The sequence below is a fragment of the Lissotriton vulgaris genome, chromosome 7, assembly GCF_964263255.1.
Source record: "Lissotriton vulgaris chromosome 7, aLisVul1.2, whole genome shotgun sequence".
NCBI lineage: Eukaryota > Metazoa > Chordata > Amphibia > Caudata > Salamandridae > Lissotriton > Lissotriton vulgaris.
This window is the reverse complement of record NC_141695.1, coordinates 1752257356-1752274168: the sequence shown is the minus strand read 5'-3', so window position 1 is coordinate 1752274168 and position 16813 is coordinate 1752257356. Positions and strand designations below refer to the sequence as shown.

Here is a 16813-nt window from a genome sequence, read left to right as displayed (position 1 = left end):
GGTGCGCTGAGTATGTGCTGCATGCGGCACTAGACAGGAGGTGCTGAGTATGAGCTGCATGCTGCACTAGACAGGAGGAGACGAGTATGTGCTGCATTCTGCACTAGACAGGAGGTGCTGAGTATGTGCTGCATGCTGCACTAGACAGGAGGTGCTGAGTATGTGCTGCATGCTGCACTAGACAGGAGGAGCTGAGTATGTCCCGCATGCTGCACTAGACAGGAGGTGCTGAGTATGTGCTGCATGCTGCACTAGACAGGAGGCGCTGAGTATGTGCTGCATGCTGCACTAGACAGGAGGCGCTGAGTATGTGCTGCATGCTGCACTAGACAGGAGGCGCTGAGTATGTGCCGCATGCTGCACTAGACAGGAGGTGCTGAGTATGTGCCGCATGCTGCATTAGACAGGAGGCGCTGAGTATGTGCCGCATGCTGCACTAGACAGGAGGTGCTGAGTATGTGCTGCATGCTGCACTAGACAGGAGGCGCTGAGTATGTGCCGCATGCTGCACTAGACAGGAGGCGCTGAGTATGTGCCGCATGCTGCACTAGACAGGAGGTGCTGAGTATGTGCTGCATGCTGCACTAGACAGGAGGCGCTGAGTATGTGCTGCATGCTGCACTAGACAGGAGGCGCTGAGTATGTGCTGCATGCTGCACTAGACAGGAGGTGCTGAGTATGTGCTGCATGCTGCACTAGACAGGAGGCGCTGAGTATGAGCTGCATGCTGCACTAGACAGGAGGCGCGGAGTATGTGCTGCATGCTGCACTAGACAAGAGGCGCTGAGTATGTGCTGCAGGCTGCCCTAGACAGGAGGCGCTGAGTATGAGCTGCATGCTGCACTAGACAGGGTGCGCTGAGTATGTGCTGCATGCGGCACTAGACAGGAGGTGCTGAGTATGAGCTGCATGCTGCACTAGACAGGAGGAGACGAGTATGTGCTGCATTCTGCACTAGACAGGAGGTGCTGAGTATGTGCTGCATGCTGCACTAGACAGGAGGTGCTGAGTATGTGCTGCATGCTGCACTAGACAGGAGGAGCTGAGTATGTCCCGCATGCTGCACTAGACAGGAGGTGCTGAGTATGTGCTGCATGCTGCACTAGACAGGAGGCGCGTATGTGCTGCATGCTGCACTAGACAGGAGGCGCTGAGTATGTGCTGCATGCTGCACTAGACAGGAGGCGCTGAGTATGTGCTGCATGCTGCACTAGACAGGAGGCGCTGAGTATGTGCCGCATGCTGCACTAGACAGGAGGTGCTGAGTATGTGCCGCATGCTGCATTAGACAGGAGGCGCTGAGTATGTGCCGCATGCTGCACTAGACAGGAGGTGCTGAGTATGTGCTGCATGCTGCACTAGACAGGAGGCGCTGAGTATGTGCCGCATGCTGCACTAGACAGGAGGCGCTGAGTATGTGCCGCATGCTGCACTAGACAGGAGGCGCTGAGTATGTGCCGCATGCTGCACTAGACATGAGGCGCTGAGTACGTGCTACATGCTGCACTCGACAGGAGGTGCTGAGCACGTGCTGCTTGTAGGAAAGAAGGATCTTTCTCACATGGTTACCCCCACTTTTTGCCTGGTGTCAGTGTGTTTAGACTGTAGTACACTGGGATCCTACTAACCAGGACCCCAGTGTCAGTGTTTGCTCCCCTAGTTTATTAAGTGCTTTGTACACCCCACAATTGGCATACTGGTGTACCCTTGTAAGTCCCTAGTATAAGGTGCTAAAGTACCCAGGGCATTGGTACACCCTGGGTCTCCCATGGGCTGCAGCATGTATTGTGCCACCCACGAGACCACTCAAGCTGTGTCTGCAGAGCTGCCATTGCAGCCGGCGTGAAATGGTGCATGCACTCTTCACTTTAGAAATAAGATGTCCTTTATATCCCTGTCACTGCACTTAAACCCAGAGGAACCCCTGCCAATCCCAGACTCCATTCCCTGGGCTTTGTAAGTGCGGGGAAGCCATTTTAAGGTATGTAGTGGACACTGACAAACTCGAGATGTCCAACTACATAATGGCTTCACCGAACCTGGGCATGTTTGGTATCAGATATGCTTTAACTATGCAACTACACAGGTTCTAGTATTGAGTACATGATACCATGTACTGGGGGCTCTTTAGAGGCCCCCCCCCATGCCTACCTGTGTAGCTTTGCAAGGTCTGCCTGCAAGCCGGTGATGCTGTGGACTCCAGACCCTGTTCTGCCCCCTTGCTGATGAGCCTTACGCAGGCAGGGAAAGGTAGAACAAAGAATTTCCTGTAGAGGAGAGGTGTAGCCACCTTCTTTAGAAATAGGTGTCTACGTGCTAGGGTGGGGGTGCTCTGCGCACCTCCAGACTGCTTTAATGGGCATATTTGGTGGACTCCTTGCATAAATCTGTGCCCCCGTCCAGGAGACCTTGGCTCTCACTCTGCCGCAAAACCACACAAATAACAGGGGAGTGACCACCCCCCTGTCCAGCTCATCCCCGAAGAAGGTGCCCAGAGCTCTGCCAGGTGGCCACTTGATCTCCCTTGGAGTGAAGGAGTCACTCCCCTGCAGCCACAGGCACTTTGATGACGACAACCGACCTGTGGGTCCTCCTGTTCCACGGACCCTTCAAGGCTCTACAACACGGGTTGTGGTTTGGTGACTCCAGAGGCCTGGCCTGTCTTCTGTACAATTTGGAAGGCTCCAACCCCTCATGCAGCTGCTGGAACCGAATCCCTATGCACCGCGTCTGTTTGCTATTACTAAGGCTTTTTGGCTCTCCACTCCGAAGGTCTTCAAGCTCCACAAAGCCCCAGCCTCATGTATCACTGTACTGCAGAAGCAACATCCTCACTGCATCTTCTGCGACGTGGGCCTCCATCTTCGTTGTGCTGCTGCGGCCTCCCTGCGACTCCCTGTGCCGGCTGCCAGAAGGTCCCTTCGGGGGCTTCCATCAAATTGCTGGAGTTCAGCCCTAACTTACCTGTGTTGGATGAGTTCCCTAGACCTTGCTGGTCTTACTTTCTGCAACTTACTGCAACCCATCTTCTGCATCTGCCAAGGCTTGTTGGTGGCCCTGCTGGCCACTGGCCGTCCTGTAATGTGTCGACTGTCGTGGGACAGCTCGTGGATTGCTCCATCATCGCCTGGTCTCCACAGCTGCAACTCCAAGACCTCCATACTACAGCGAAGAGCGTTACGTGGGCTACTACCTGGGAGACCGGCTTCGCATTGCCCCTGGTCGGACGAGGCACACGGTGGAGGTTGTGAACACCCCCAGGCGGTCCTGAGGAGGGTGTGTAACTTCAGTCTAAGAAGTGCGGAGGGATGGCGGCAGGACCGCCTCTATAAGTCGTGTGCAACCGTGTGTAGCAAGGGGTTGCTGGTTAGTTCTTCCTAACCAATGCCATTTGGTTCATGGTGGGATTATGGGTGAGTCAGCAGAGACGGCTGCTAGTGAAGACACGTCTGTGGGGAGAGCCTGGTGCTTTGCTCTGAGTGGTCCACTCTGGGAGGCTGATGACCCAGGTGCATCGCTGCGCACCTGCTGCGCCCATATTGTGGGTCCCACTGCGTCGAACCGGCTCCATCACTACCTGCTGCGAGGAGCCATCACCTCGCACAAAGAACCTGTCTGTGCTGCAGAGGAAAAACAAGCACTGAAAGAAGCCAGGCTAAACCGGTTCTGAACCCAAGCAGGGGATTTATACCTACAAGAGTCCTCTTTCATATGAAATCTTATGCATTCATACTGATATTACCAGGTGTACACACAAATCTTTCACTGTGTTTACGAATATAATGTGTCCTAGTTTTCGTGAAATTATTGCCTTTACTGGAGACGTTTCCATTCATTTTAACAAGAGCCCCTGCAGAGCACAGGCTGTCCAGAGGATCTCATTAAGTTGCAGGTAACTGTGAGTTTGAAGGAAGTGTGGAGAAGCCTCATTGTGAAGGATTCTGAGAAAATAATGAGGGTAGATTATCTCTGTGTGCAGCAACCTGACTGGAGCGTTCATGGGAACCGTGTGCGGGTGAATCAAATGTTCAATTGAGTGATTTATGTTAGCACAATGTACACAAGAAATCAAAACTGTTCAGACCTTTCCACAGACATCCCAAACACGCTTTTGTCCACTTCGAGACAAGTTAGAGAAGAGTGGGGAGTTCTCTATGGGAGAACTGATTCACTTAATTATTCCCCTGAGACAACTTTATATTAATTTGTCTTCTTGTTTATCTGACTTTTATTGATTTTGAACTTTCTATCCATTCATTTATTGGTTACTGATTGATAGTACTTTGATGAATTTGTGAACATTTTAACCTTTAATAAACCTTAATGGTTTTGAAAGTGCAAACGTCTGTCTTCCTTGTGGAGTCAGAATGGGCCACATGTTACTTAAATGTATTGATTTGACAACTAGCCTCAGTTGTGAATTCCAATTAATCAGATGGTGCTTTATTGACCCGAGATTTGTACAATGAAAAGAGCTACAAGACACTCCTGGCTCAAAAACTGCATGAGAGTCTCTCAGAGTTCACCACTTTGCTGCAGTTTGAGCAGCTTCAGTGCCTGAGGATAAGACCAGCTGTGGTCCGGGACTGGTATCGCCAATGGCCAGTCTCCCGAAGGCATGGGGAGAGGAGTTGGCCTAGGGGCTAGGGCGGCAGACCTCGAATCTGGGGAACTGGGATCGAGCCCAGCAATAACGCTGAACATCATGTGATTCTGAGCAAATCAATTATTCTCCACATATCTATCAAAATAAGCATTTACAATTCTCATCTTTGTTAAAATTAGAGCTATTGGCATTGCTCATGACATTATTTTTGTTTTTAAAACATATAAATAAATGGCATTGTCATTTACAATGCCAATAGCTTAATCTCTTGCACATGCAAGACGTATTGCATTTGCACCCACACACACACAGAGCCACACACAGAGCAACACGCACCCACAAGCACACAGAGCCACACGCACCCACACACAGAGCCACACACAGAGCAACACGCACCCACACACACACAGAGCCACACGCACCCACACACACACAGAGCCACACACAGAGCAACACGCACCCACACACACACAGAGCCACACGCACCCACACACACACAGAGCCACACACACAAACAGACAGAGCCACAAACACAGACAGAGCCACACACACACACACACACACACAGAGCCCAACACACACACACACACAGAGCCCAACACACACACACAGTGCCCAACACACACACACCCCAACACACACACACAGAGCCCAACACACACACAGAGCCCAACACACAGACACACACACAGAGTCCAACACACAGACACACACACACACAGAGCCCAACACACACACACACAGAGCCAAAACACACACACACAGAGCCCAAAACAAAAACCACACACAGAGCCCAACACACACACACACAGCCCAACACACACACACACACAGAGCCCAACACACACACACACAGCCCAACACACACACACACACACAGAGCCCAACACACACACACACAAAGCCCAACACACACACACACAGAGCCCAACACACACAGAAAAGACTTGACCTGGGTGAGCTCATCACGTGCAGACCTGGGAGAGCTGAGAGCCCCGTCTTTGTGGGTACTCCTCGGTGACTGTCAAGCCCAACGAGGTTGCCATTTTGTTAAGAATTATTAAGTTCTGCCTGGGAGCCCTTTCAAGTGGTTCACTTAGATTAAAAAAGAGAAGTTGTTAAATACAAACGTATGAGACACATATGCATGGGAGCGGTGTACGTGTGTATGTTTTAGTGCCTAGAATAGTCGGGAAGACCAGCCCTATTGCATTCAAGGTCCCGCAGGCGAGAATCTAAATTACTTGGGAATTGATTGTTTCTTTTATTGTTCTCGGTTAGCAAAGGCTGTAGGGTCTACAGTTCGAAACTACACGAACATACTTTTTACTGCTCGCTTGGGAAGAGTTCGACTCCTACACGTACAAACAACTAACAAGGGCTGAAAAAGAACAGGTGGGGTGATTGGGGAGGGAGGGGTGTATAGTGGCTCAGTGTGTTTTTATTGGGGTGGGGGAGTATCTCGTTATCAGTGAACCATCTGCCCCATTGATTTCTGGAGCGCCGGGCCTCGGTGCAGTGCACCCAGCGGCCTGTAGAGCCCCCCTGGGGCACACGGGTTACCCACAGAGGATGGGACTCTGGTGAGTCACCTCGGGGCCGTGGCCAGTACCGATGCATGGAACAAGAGATTGCCCCTGCTTGCAATGCTTAGGGCTGGCGGCAATCAACAGTGGGGGCTATTAGCCGCCGGCGGGTCTAAATATATATCTATTCAGGGACACAGCTGGTGAAACGGGGACATTTGCCTCAAAGCTGGCTCCGTCCTTCGAAGATTGCACCAACTTAGTCACCCCATTCCCGCCCCCACATTACAGACCGCCCCTCTACCGTCCCTTCCACTGTCAAAGCTTTGGCAAGTGTGGAACACAAACGCAACTCCTGCCAATTCGGCGTTGCCGCTTCCCATCGCTGGGGAAGGGATGCCTCGTGGTCTCGAACATGAATATTTGCACTGGTATAAAGTGCACAAGAAATTGTACTGCCGCGTCCCGTATTACAAACCACCTCTCACTATACCGACTGAAAATTCGATGAGAGTGCGCATGCTCAAGAGCACCCAGCCACCTCTTCAAGAGGCACATCGGCCGCCCCACAAAAGAGGCCCCGACAAAATATAGCCCGTCCCCACCAAGGGGTTGGGTGAGCTGCTAGGCACATCATGGTGAAGGCGCCAAGAGGGAGTCTGTTTGGCGCTGTGTTCTACCATGGATCGCCCACCGGCCTGTGTTTCGTGGCACGAGCTCTAAATGGGCGACGCCGCGCCCACTGCATAGAGCGCCGAGCCAGGCTCCTGCGTTTCCAGTGTACCCTCATTTATTAACTTATTGATTGATTTCTGGAGCGCCGGGCCTCAGTGCAGTGCACCAAGGGGTTGGGTGAGCTGCCAGGCACATCATGGTGAAGGCGCCATGAGGGAGTCTGTTTGTCGATGTGTTCTACCATGGATCGCCTTGGGGATTCCACCGACTGCAATGTGCTCACACGCTGAGGCGTGGCAAGGGTGCCACGGACCCTATGCAGGGAAGGGAAATGTCCCCACCACTGGAGTGTGTAATAAAATACAACCGGTGTTGGACTTGGCCCTTCTGGCAGGTTCACTCCTGAACTTTTTGCCTGGTGTTATTAAATAATTATAGTGATGTCTTGGTTTCTGCGCACTTTCACTGTGTCCCAGTGGAAAGTGCTTGCGCACTCTGAGTGCGTGTAGTGAGGTTGGCCTGCCCTCCCATAGGAATGCATGGGGAATGTATGTGTCCCTGGTAGTTCCTGATGCGTGGGGTGTACAGGCTCGAGTTTGGTATGTGCGGACTCGTGTGATTGAATGCTGCGCAATGATATATGCGGCATGATTGTGTATAATGTGGAAGTGCCACTTCTAGAAGTGTGCCTGTTTGTGTAATTTGTGTCTGGCTTGTGATTGGCTGGAGCTGGCTGGTGAGCCTGGCTCCAGGAGTTTGGAGGGGTCTTCCCGGTGGTGAGTGTGAGATTAGCATGCTGATGGCTGGGGAGGAGTGCACTTGGGTCCTGAATAAGGCTGGGCTTTCCCCACACAATGCTGGCTCCGCCCCCTGTGGTGCGTCTAATGTCCCTAGCCCTGCCAGTGAATAGAGTGAGGGGCTGAGCACATCAAGGGTGCTCCCAGACCAGCTGTGACTGGTTCTTCCCCCACCCTGCACCTTTAGACAAAGGATTTCGCTGTATAAAAAGAGGCTGTGACCTCTTCAAAATGTTCTTGTTCCCAACTTGAATCTTACCATGGGGCATGCTGCTGCTGGGGCCCGGGGGAAGGCTTGCCTCCCTGGGCCCTGCCCAGCCCCTGGACTACTGCAGCCCCTGGACCCCTGAAGGACTTTGCTGGACTGTTGGCTCCTCTAGCGCCTAGGGGCCTTGGATTCCTTCTCTGGATGCCTGGAAGTGCTTGTTCTTTGCACTAGCGCTGTGGAGCGCTGTATCTTGCCATTAGCGCTTGGGAGCACTGATTTATTGCCCTTCTAGTGCTTTAGGGCGCTTTGTTCCCCACTAGCGCTGAGGGAGCACTTTATGTCCACAGCCGGTGCCCACCCGGCATTATCCCACTTTACATTTACTTGCCGAGGGAGCCCACCCCTCCTTTTGCCAAGACGAGATCACCACTGCGGCCCGAGCTCTCCCTGACCCCAGAGAAAGGCAGCCGCCGGCATCCCCACCCGGCCGCGCTGGGATTGGCCCAGCCGGCCGAGCCTTCCGCCGCGTCATCGGGGGAGGAGCCGAGGAAGCAGGAAGCGGCGGGAGCCTACTCCGCGCTCTTGCCTTGCCAGAGATGACCGTCGCCGTTCCCCCTTCCCCCGGGGCTCCCAAGAGTGAGGGAGAGCCCCGGAGAGCGAGAGGAGGCCGCAACATCAGAGGAGCAGGAGCTCTCATGAGAACTGCCGCTGAGCGCCGCCAGACCCAATGAGTGCGTTGAGGGAGAGGAGGGGCGTCGGGGCACATTGCCGGCGCCCGCCCCTCCCCTCCAGTGTGAGTGCTTTGGTGCAGAGAGTCCCGTGAGGCCTCACGTGATGCCGAGTCCCCCGAGAGGGACTCCGCCTACCCCTACAGTGATTTGCGAGCCCGAGCGGCTCCTCAGTGCCCCCGGTTGTTCTCGAGTCCCCGGGAGGGACTCCTACGAAGGCCCACATTGTTTTCGAGCCCACGAGAGGCTCAAGGCGCCGCTGTTGCTTCGAAAGCCCACGAGGCTCAGGGGGGCACATTTGTGATTTAGAGCCCACGGGTGGCTCTTGGCTCACTTTGGTTATGTGGAGTCCACGAGGGACTCCAACGAGGGCCATAATGGTTTTGAGAGCCCCGAGAGGCTCAGGGGGCCTTTGTTTACTCAGAGCCTGAGAGGCTCCCATGTTGGCCCCATCATCTACAGCTGCCCAGCACTTCGTGGGCAGCTGCTACGTTTAGGTATTGGCGCAGTGGCGCTACCTGGACTTTAATTGTGATTTATGTGCTTCTTAGGGTGCTAGGAAATGTACTGTGTGTTGTATGTTTTGCGCACCCTGTGTTCTGGTACCTCTGAATGTGTCTTTATGCATCATGTACAAAGTTGCTGTCCTACACCGCTGAAATGTGTGTTTATGCGTCATGTGTTTTCCCTGCACCTCTGAATGTTGTGATGCATCATGTGTAATGTTCTTATGCCTATACCCCTAAATGTATTGTGATACTTAGGTGGTTGTTTTCTTGCTAGTCCAGGTGTTGCTAGCGAAGCCCAGGTTTCCTGTGTAATATTCTCCTAAGGTGGTTAGGGTTGCATAGGTGGTGCTTACCTGGTACCAGTAGTTACTGGTTGTGTGCTACATGATTATTTGGTGTTTAACTATCTCCAAGGGCTTGATACTGAGCTCGCCCCCAGACCAGAGTCCCAGGACCAGTGGACTCTATTGTGCCTTCCCTGACAAATTGCTGGGACTTGTCTGATCCCCTTGGGCCACTGGGGCCTCGCCTGAAGTGTGCCCCGCTCACTCCCCTCGGCAGCTCGTGCGCGGCCGCCCGCTCAAGCCTCAAGCGGCACCGCTCTCCCCTGAGTCGCGCCGCTTCGCTGGGCCGCCCGCATCCTGCCCCCCTCCACCTCTAAGCGGCACACATTGGTCACCCCAGACAAACGCTTGTAGCTAGCCGGCCGCCTGCTCAAGCCTACTAAGGAGATCACTCACATTATCCCGCGCAACCAGGGTGGAAGGTACTGTCTGATAGGCTCTATGTTCTAAGTTCTAGGCCTACAAGTATGGTATTCTAAGTTCTAAAAGTGCTATTTCTTTACCAAGTGCTTATTCCTGACAGTGGCCCGTGTGGCCCGGTCCTGTGTACATATAATCCCTTGTAAATATTGCCCGTGCCAGTTGGCACAATGTACAACCTGTGATTATGACTCTAATGTGTTTTGCAATACAAAGGCTATTTTTACATATACCTTGTGTGGAGTTCCTTTTGTGGGGGGCCTTGGATGTTGTTGCTGGTGGGTGCGTGTGCAAATGCTTTACACATCGCCTCAGAGATAAGCCTGACTGCTCGTGCCAAGCTACAAAGAGGGTGAGCAGGGGTTGTCTTGGCGGGTGACTTCCTTACCCTACCTTAGGAATGGTGGTTTCTGCCTGGCTTTGGCGCAAGCCTTAGCCAACCAGAAATCCCATTTCTAACAACCGGTCTCCCCCAAAGACTTGTTGAAAGCGCGCACGGATGAAAAATAAAATATCGTTAATTGTGAGATAAACACTGTTTTGCCACATGCCTAAAGACACTCACAGCGCATCGTGGCGTTTTTTTGATGTTTTTGTTGTTGTAACAGTAGTGAGCTTTGCTCTTCCTAGATGCGTTCCATCACTGTAATTTCCACTGGAGAGGGAGGGAGGGGTGAGGGCCCGGAGAGCGGCAGAGGGAAGGGGGGGAGGCGAGCGGAGCCGAGCAGCAGTGTGTAATAAAATACAACCGGTCTCCCCCAAAGACTTGTTGAAGGTGCGCACGGATGAAAAATAAAACAACGTCAATTGTGAGATAAACACTGTTTTGCCACATCCCTAAAGACACTCACAGCGACTCGCGGCATTTTTTTGATGTTTTTTTTGTGTAACAGTTGTGAGCTTTGCTCTTCCCAGACGCGTTCCATCACTGCAATTTCCACTGGAGAGGAAGGGAGGGGTGGGGGCCCAGAGAGTGGCAGAGGGAAGGGGGGAAGGCGAGTGGAGCTGAGCAGCTCCGGAAACACCACCACGTTTCTCAGAGGCAAAAATGCCTCGGAGAAACACACGGTCATTTTGAGATTCGGGGGCGTATTTTTAGCAGTTGAGTGACGGATGACGTCACGGCTTAAAAACTGCAAAAAACACGCCCCCGAATCGCAAAAAGACGGGGTTGAACAGAGTGGCGCCCCTCTCCTCCAATGGCTGGCCTCCGTTAAGGAAGCCAGCCAATGGAGAAGAGGGGGGGGTTCAAGCCCCACTGTAGCCAAAACATAAAATCTCGGACTCCGCCCACTCTTGCGCAGTGCGACGCAGGCCGAGACCTAAAAATTAATGTGTCCTCATGTAACGCAGCTGGTGCTATGTAAAGTGCTCTGATACCCGATACCTTAATGTCAAGTTTGCGCTATATAAAACTCCGTAAAATAAAATAAAAAAAATGTGTGTCTTCCGAAGGTCTTGATGGAAGAAGATGTTGGTCTGTCAGTGACTCTAGGAGATGCCTTCCTGCTCAAGAGGGGAGCGGGGAGAGTCTAGTCCTGCAGGAGTCTGCCAGCCCATGGGAGAGAGTGCAGCCATTGAGTCAACTGTGAGGTTTGGCCCAGAGATGGGAGTGCACAGAAGAGCCATGAAGTGCCCAAGGCACCCCGATCTCCTTGCTTAATGACCGAGCCAAGTCTGAATGAGGAGAGATCATGTAATACTTGCCAGTGTCAACCACAAAGACTGCTCAAATAGGAGACCACTGTGGAAAGACGCAGACATCTTGTGCTGACTCTACCTTCACTGCACTTTAGCAATTACAATAGGGCCTCTGACCGAAGGAGGAAGATCTTTTTACAGCACCCTCTGGAGCAGACACCTGGAGGTACCTTCAGAGCGCCATGCTAGGTGGCTGTCTGCGGAGAGATGGATGTGGGGTTGCTCGAACAAGCAAGGTGAGAACGAAAGTGCACCACTTGACCCGTCCACTACCATACCTTCGAATGACAGTCCAGCATGCCCACCACATCAGGTAATTCCATGCACCTGAGAGAACTGGACTGTGAGCTTGGAAAACAGAGTTTGGTGGGACAGTTCATCGAACATTGCTATCCCAGCCCAAGAATGGAATAGCCAATTGCTATGGACTGACCTACAGGTCACTAGGAAGATGGTGCACTCCAAAAGAGAAACCAGGCTGCACCTGAGCTTTAATCGTGCTACTCCCATGGTTTAATTCTGTAGAGAACTCCATAGACGCCATCATACACTCGATAGAGTTGTTGACTATATTAGGTTCTGCCATAATCAAAATACTTATCTTTTTCCAAAAAGACAGCATTTGGTCGGACATGACATGATTCAACTATATTACTGTTTGAGTTCTGAGACACTAGTCAGTCCCTTCCCCCACACTACCTCCATGAGAAGCCTGTGACTGCTCGCCCTCGCTGCCCTGAGTGTTAAGTGTACCACAATATCCATGAGAAGCCTGCGACTGCTCGCCCTCGCTGCCTTGAGAGTTAAGTGTACCACAGTCTCCATGAGAACCTCTGACGTCTCGCCCTCGCTGCCCTGAGTGTTAAGTGTACCACAATCTCCATGAGAAACCTGTGACTGCTCGCCCTCGCTGCCCTGAGTGTTAAGTGTACAACAATCTTCATGAGGAGCCTGTGTCTGCTCGCCCTCGCTGCCCTGAGTGTTAAGTGTACCACAATCTTCATGAGAAGTCTGTGACTGCTCGCCCTCGCTGTCTTGAGAGTTAAGTGTACCACAATCTTCATGAGAAGCCTGTGATTGCTCGCCCTCGCTGCCTTGAGAGTTAAGTGTACCACAATCTTCATGAGAAGCCTGTGATTGCTCGCCCTCGCTGCCTTGAGAGTTAAGTGTAACACATTCTCCATCCTTGTTTAATATAGGTTGTGTGTTTTCTGCAAGTATCCTGTCTATATTCTTCTTTGGTCACGTAATACCATAAGATATCCATTGATTATGTATTTCATGGAACTGAAGCAGAACCAACTACTTACATGCTAACCCATGCCTCTTCATGATTTTAAAATGTCAACTAGCAAGGCAGCTAGTTCATTCCTAATCCTACCAATGACAAAGATGAGATCCTGAAACAATATCCCTCTGCTCACCAAAAGGGTTTAACATGCCTATTTGGAAACCTGCTGTGGCTGACACCTTTCTAATGCAAAAACAACAAGTGATGGACTGAATGTGGATCAATGTCACACACTCCCCCAGTCAAAAGATCTGGGCCCAAATCCATCGTTCTTTTGCACTCCACACCACCCTGGGTTAGACAATGGCGATATGCAAATCAGCTCTGACCCTGTTGCCCCATGGGAACAGTCCAGTCCGAACTACAAAAGCCATGTCCTTCCCAGAACGGAATCAAGCATCCGAGGACCGGACCGGTTTCGAGGTAACACCTCTCATCAGCCCGGCTAGCTTGACTCCAAGTGGTGTGGAGTGCCTGGGACCCACGTCTGGGCATCCCCAGCGCACTTAGGGCGGCAATTGCAAAAACAACAAGTGATGGACCGAATGTGGATCAATGTCACACATTCCCCCAGTCAAAAGATCTGGGCCCAAATCCATCGTTTTTTTGCACTCCACACCACCCTGGGTTAGACAATGGCGATATGCAAATCAGCTCTGACCCTGTTGCCCCATGGGAACAGTCCAGTCCGAACTACAAAAGCCATGTCCTTCCCAGAACGGAATCAAGCATCCGAGGACCGGACCGGTTTCGAGGTAACACCTCTCATCAGCCCGGCTAGCTTGACTCCAAGTGGTGTGGAGTGCCTGGGACCCACGTCTGGGCATCCCCAGCGCACTTAGGGCGACAATTGCAAAAACAACAAGTGATGGACCGAATGTGGATCAATGTCACACATTCCCCCAGTCAAAAGATCTGGGCCCAAATCCATCGTTCTTTTGCACTCCACACCACCCTGGGTTAGACAATGGCGATATGCAAATCAGCTCTGACCCTGTTGCCCCATGGGAACAGTCCAGTCCGAACTACAAAAGCCATGTCCTTCCCAAACTCCTTTGCAAACTCGCTATAAGTGTACTGGGGATGCCCAGACGTGGGTCCCAGGCACTCCACACCACTGGAGTCAAGCTAGCCGGGCTGATGAGAGGTGTTACCTCGAAACCGGTCCGGTCCTCGGATGCTTGATTCCGTTCTAGGAAGGACATGGCTTTTGTAGTTCGGACTGGACTGTTCCCATGGGGCACAGGGTCAGAGCTGATTTGCATATCGCCATTGTCTAACCCAGGGTGGTGTGGAGTGCAAAAAAAGATGGATTAGGACCCAGATCTTTTGACTGGGTTGAATGTGTGACATTGATCCTCATTCGGTCCATCACCTGTTGTTTTTGCAAACTCGCTATAAGTGTACTGGGGATGCCCAGACGTGGGTCCCAGGCACTCCACACCACTGGAGTCAAGCTAGCCGGGCTGATGAGAGGTGTTACCTCGAAACCGGTCCGGTCCTCGGATGCTTGATTCCGTTCTGGGAAGGACATGGCTTTTGTAGTTCGGACTGGACTGTTCCCATGGGGCACAGGGTCAGAGCTGATTTGCATATCGCCATTGTCTAACCCAGGGTGGTGTGGAGTGCAAAAAAAGATGGATTAGGACCCAGATCTTTTGACTGGGTTGAATGTGTGACATTGATCCTCATTCGGTCCATCACCTGTTGTTTTTGCTGACACCTTTCTAATGGCATGCTTCACCGATGATACTCACTCATCAGGAGTAACAAAAGCTGTGTCTTCCTTTGACTCACCAGACCATCAGATCTGGTGATAGGCAAAGGTCGGATCAAGGGCTGTAAAAATACTCTCCTCCTCAACGACTGTGATCATGACTTAGATGTTGGCTAGAGGAAGATCATCAGCACAGCACATCGATCCACAAATCAACACATTACCTGACATTTACATTGGGATTAAGCACCACTACCATAGGGATCAACCGTTTTGTTGTCTTTATACGCTCATTGACTCCTGTGGCAGTCTTTTAGCGCTTCTGATAGCAATTATTCATCCCCATTGTAGCCCTACTGGATGTTAAAGAATGTATAAATGATTGGGCCAGTCACCCCCTCGATGAATGTGATGGGCCAACCAGTTTTTAGAGCCCATTTGGACAACAAATACCTCTGGGGAAAACGAAGTTCCCCAGTCTCATCTCCAAACTTCCTCTATCTCACTGTAAGTAGCTCCTATTTTACTAACATCATTCTGATGTGACCAGTCTAGTATCCGGGGCACTCGTTTTAGTCATGTGCACTTAGCTGCTCCTATCTTCTATAAAGGTTCCTACTCAACTTCATAGAGGCTCACAACATCTGTGCCAGTTTTTCAGGCAGCCACAAGGATTGTTATGAAAAGAAAAAAGCCAATTCTAAAGCCAATGCTAAATTTTGGTTGTTATCTACCATTCCAAGACATACATTTTTATTTGTTTGAGTTACGCATTTTATCTAACAAGCACCACAACTTGGTTGAGGGTGCTGAGTTTCTTGAAGACACTTCTGATGGAGCCACTGATTTAGAATAGATGGAATTTCAGTTTTTTTCTTATTTATGGAAGATGCTGGAGTTAGGCTTTGTGTTGAGGCCGTTACTCCACAGGCATTAATCGCCTGCCTGCGTGGGTCTTGCAGCTTGTTTTAGACACCCTGAGTTGGCTCAGATCAGTTAGCGGATGGGCCTGGAAGGAGTGAGTTCTTGATTTTTAGGTATGTTGGTGCCAGGCTGTAGTGTGGGGTACTTACAGAACCTTGTAGCGTCATGCGATGCAGTGTAGAATGTTTGGGTCATGGCGGTCTGCTTGGAGACTGGGTCCGCGCTGCTTTGAGTGTGGGACAGTTAGCAAATGAGGAGCCCAGCTGCCACTAGTTCTAAATTGCCTGGTCGCTAATGAAGTGTTATTACCTCCTCGTTAGTCTTCCTCGCCACATGACTTACATAGTGAGCATCAGCTCCACGACAGAACCCTCCAAAGCAAAAAAAGCCTCCCACCCCCTCCCAACATGGCCGACCAGTCACACCTGACCTCTATAAGAGGCGGACCGGCCCAACCAACAGCCTGTTTTTTTTGTTCTGCGCGATTCTCTCCAGAGGCGCTGTACAGGTAAGATGGGCTGGCGTGAGCTGGCCCATGGGTTTTAGGGTTGAGGATCCGGCTTTAGCGGTCCCTGGTGCCTTATGACTAAATATCCCCCCCCCTCTTCCTTCCCCCGGTCCTGTGGGGCCGGTTAGGTGCTGCTGTAGCGTGCCAGGGGTTTACAGGGGGGGGGGGGGGGGGGCGGCCGGGGGTGTGGGGTGTTGGTGCATTCCCGTGCCTCCCCCGGTCGTGACTGAAGGGCCCTTGCCCGTTGTGGGCTTCGGGTCCGGCGCTGGAGGTTCTCCGGTGTGTGTGCTGGGGCTCTGGTTGCTTTCAATGCGCTGGACGCATGTGTGATGGTCCCGGGTTATTCCCGATATTTCACTTGCTGTACAGGCGTCTCCTGAGTAATGGTGATTGCCGTGCATATTGGGTCCCGAATGGTTTGCTTGTAGACTTATGTGTGTTGTGCAACACCCGTTTATGGGTAGGGGTTCATCCACATGCCTTTGCTCATGGGGCGCTTCAGTGAGCACTACGGATAGGAAACAGGCGTGCTAGGTTGAGTTCCTTAAATCCCTACAGCCTAACTTACTGAGTGCTTCTTAGTGTATGTTTTTTTACAGTCTCCTGTACTCCATTCAATGTGTGGCGTGTTCTATAACGCGACGCTCCTACAGGCGGTACTTGCACTGAGCCTGGCCGGGGTGGTGAGCCTCGGCGTGCAGCGCGTACCGGTCTGGAGGCGGGCTCGGTCCTACCTCTTTTTTCTGCATACGCTGGCCGGGTCCGGGTGCTCCTCTCCGGCCGGCCTGGGGCTCGGTTACGCGGCGCTGGTCGCTGCCGCCTCCCTTCGTGTATTTCTGGCTCCCCTACGGGCCGCGGC

At 51.9% G+C, this 16813-nt stretch overlaps 1 protein-coding gene across 1 annotated transcript in view; it reads right to left on the bottom strand.

Moving 5' to 3' along the window:
- Window positions 1-16813, bottom strand: part of TMEM145 (transmembrane protein 145) — a 176099-nt gene that overhangs the window by 29080 nt on the left and 130206 nt on the right. The gene's annotated exons all lie outside the window — the stretch shown is intronic.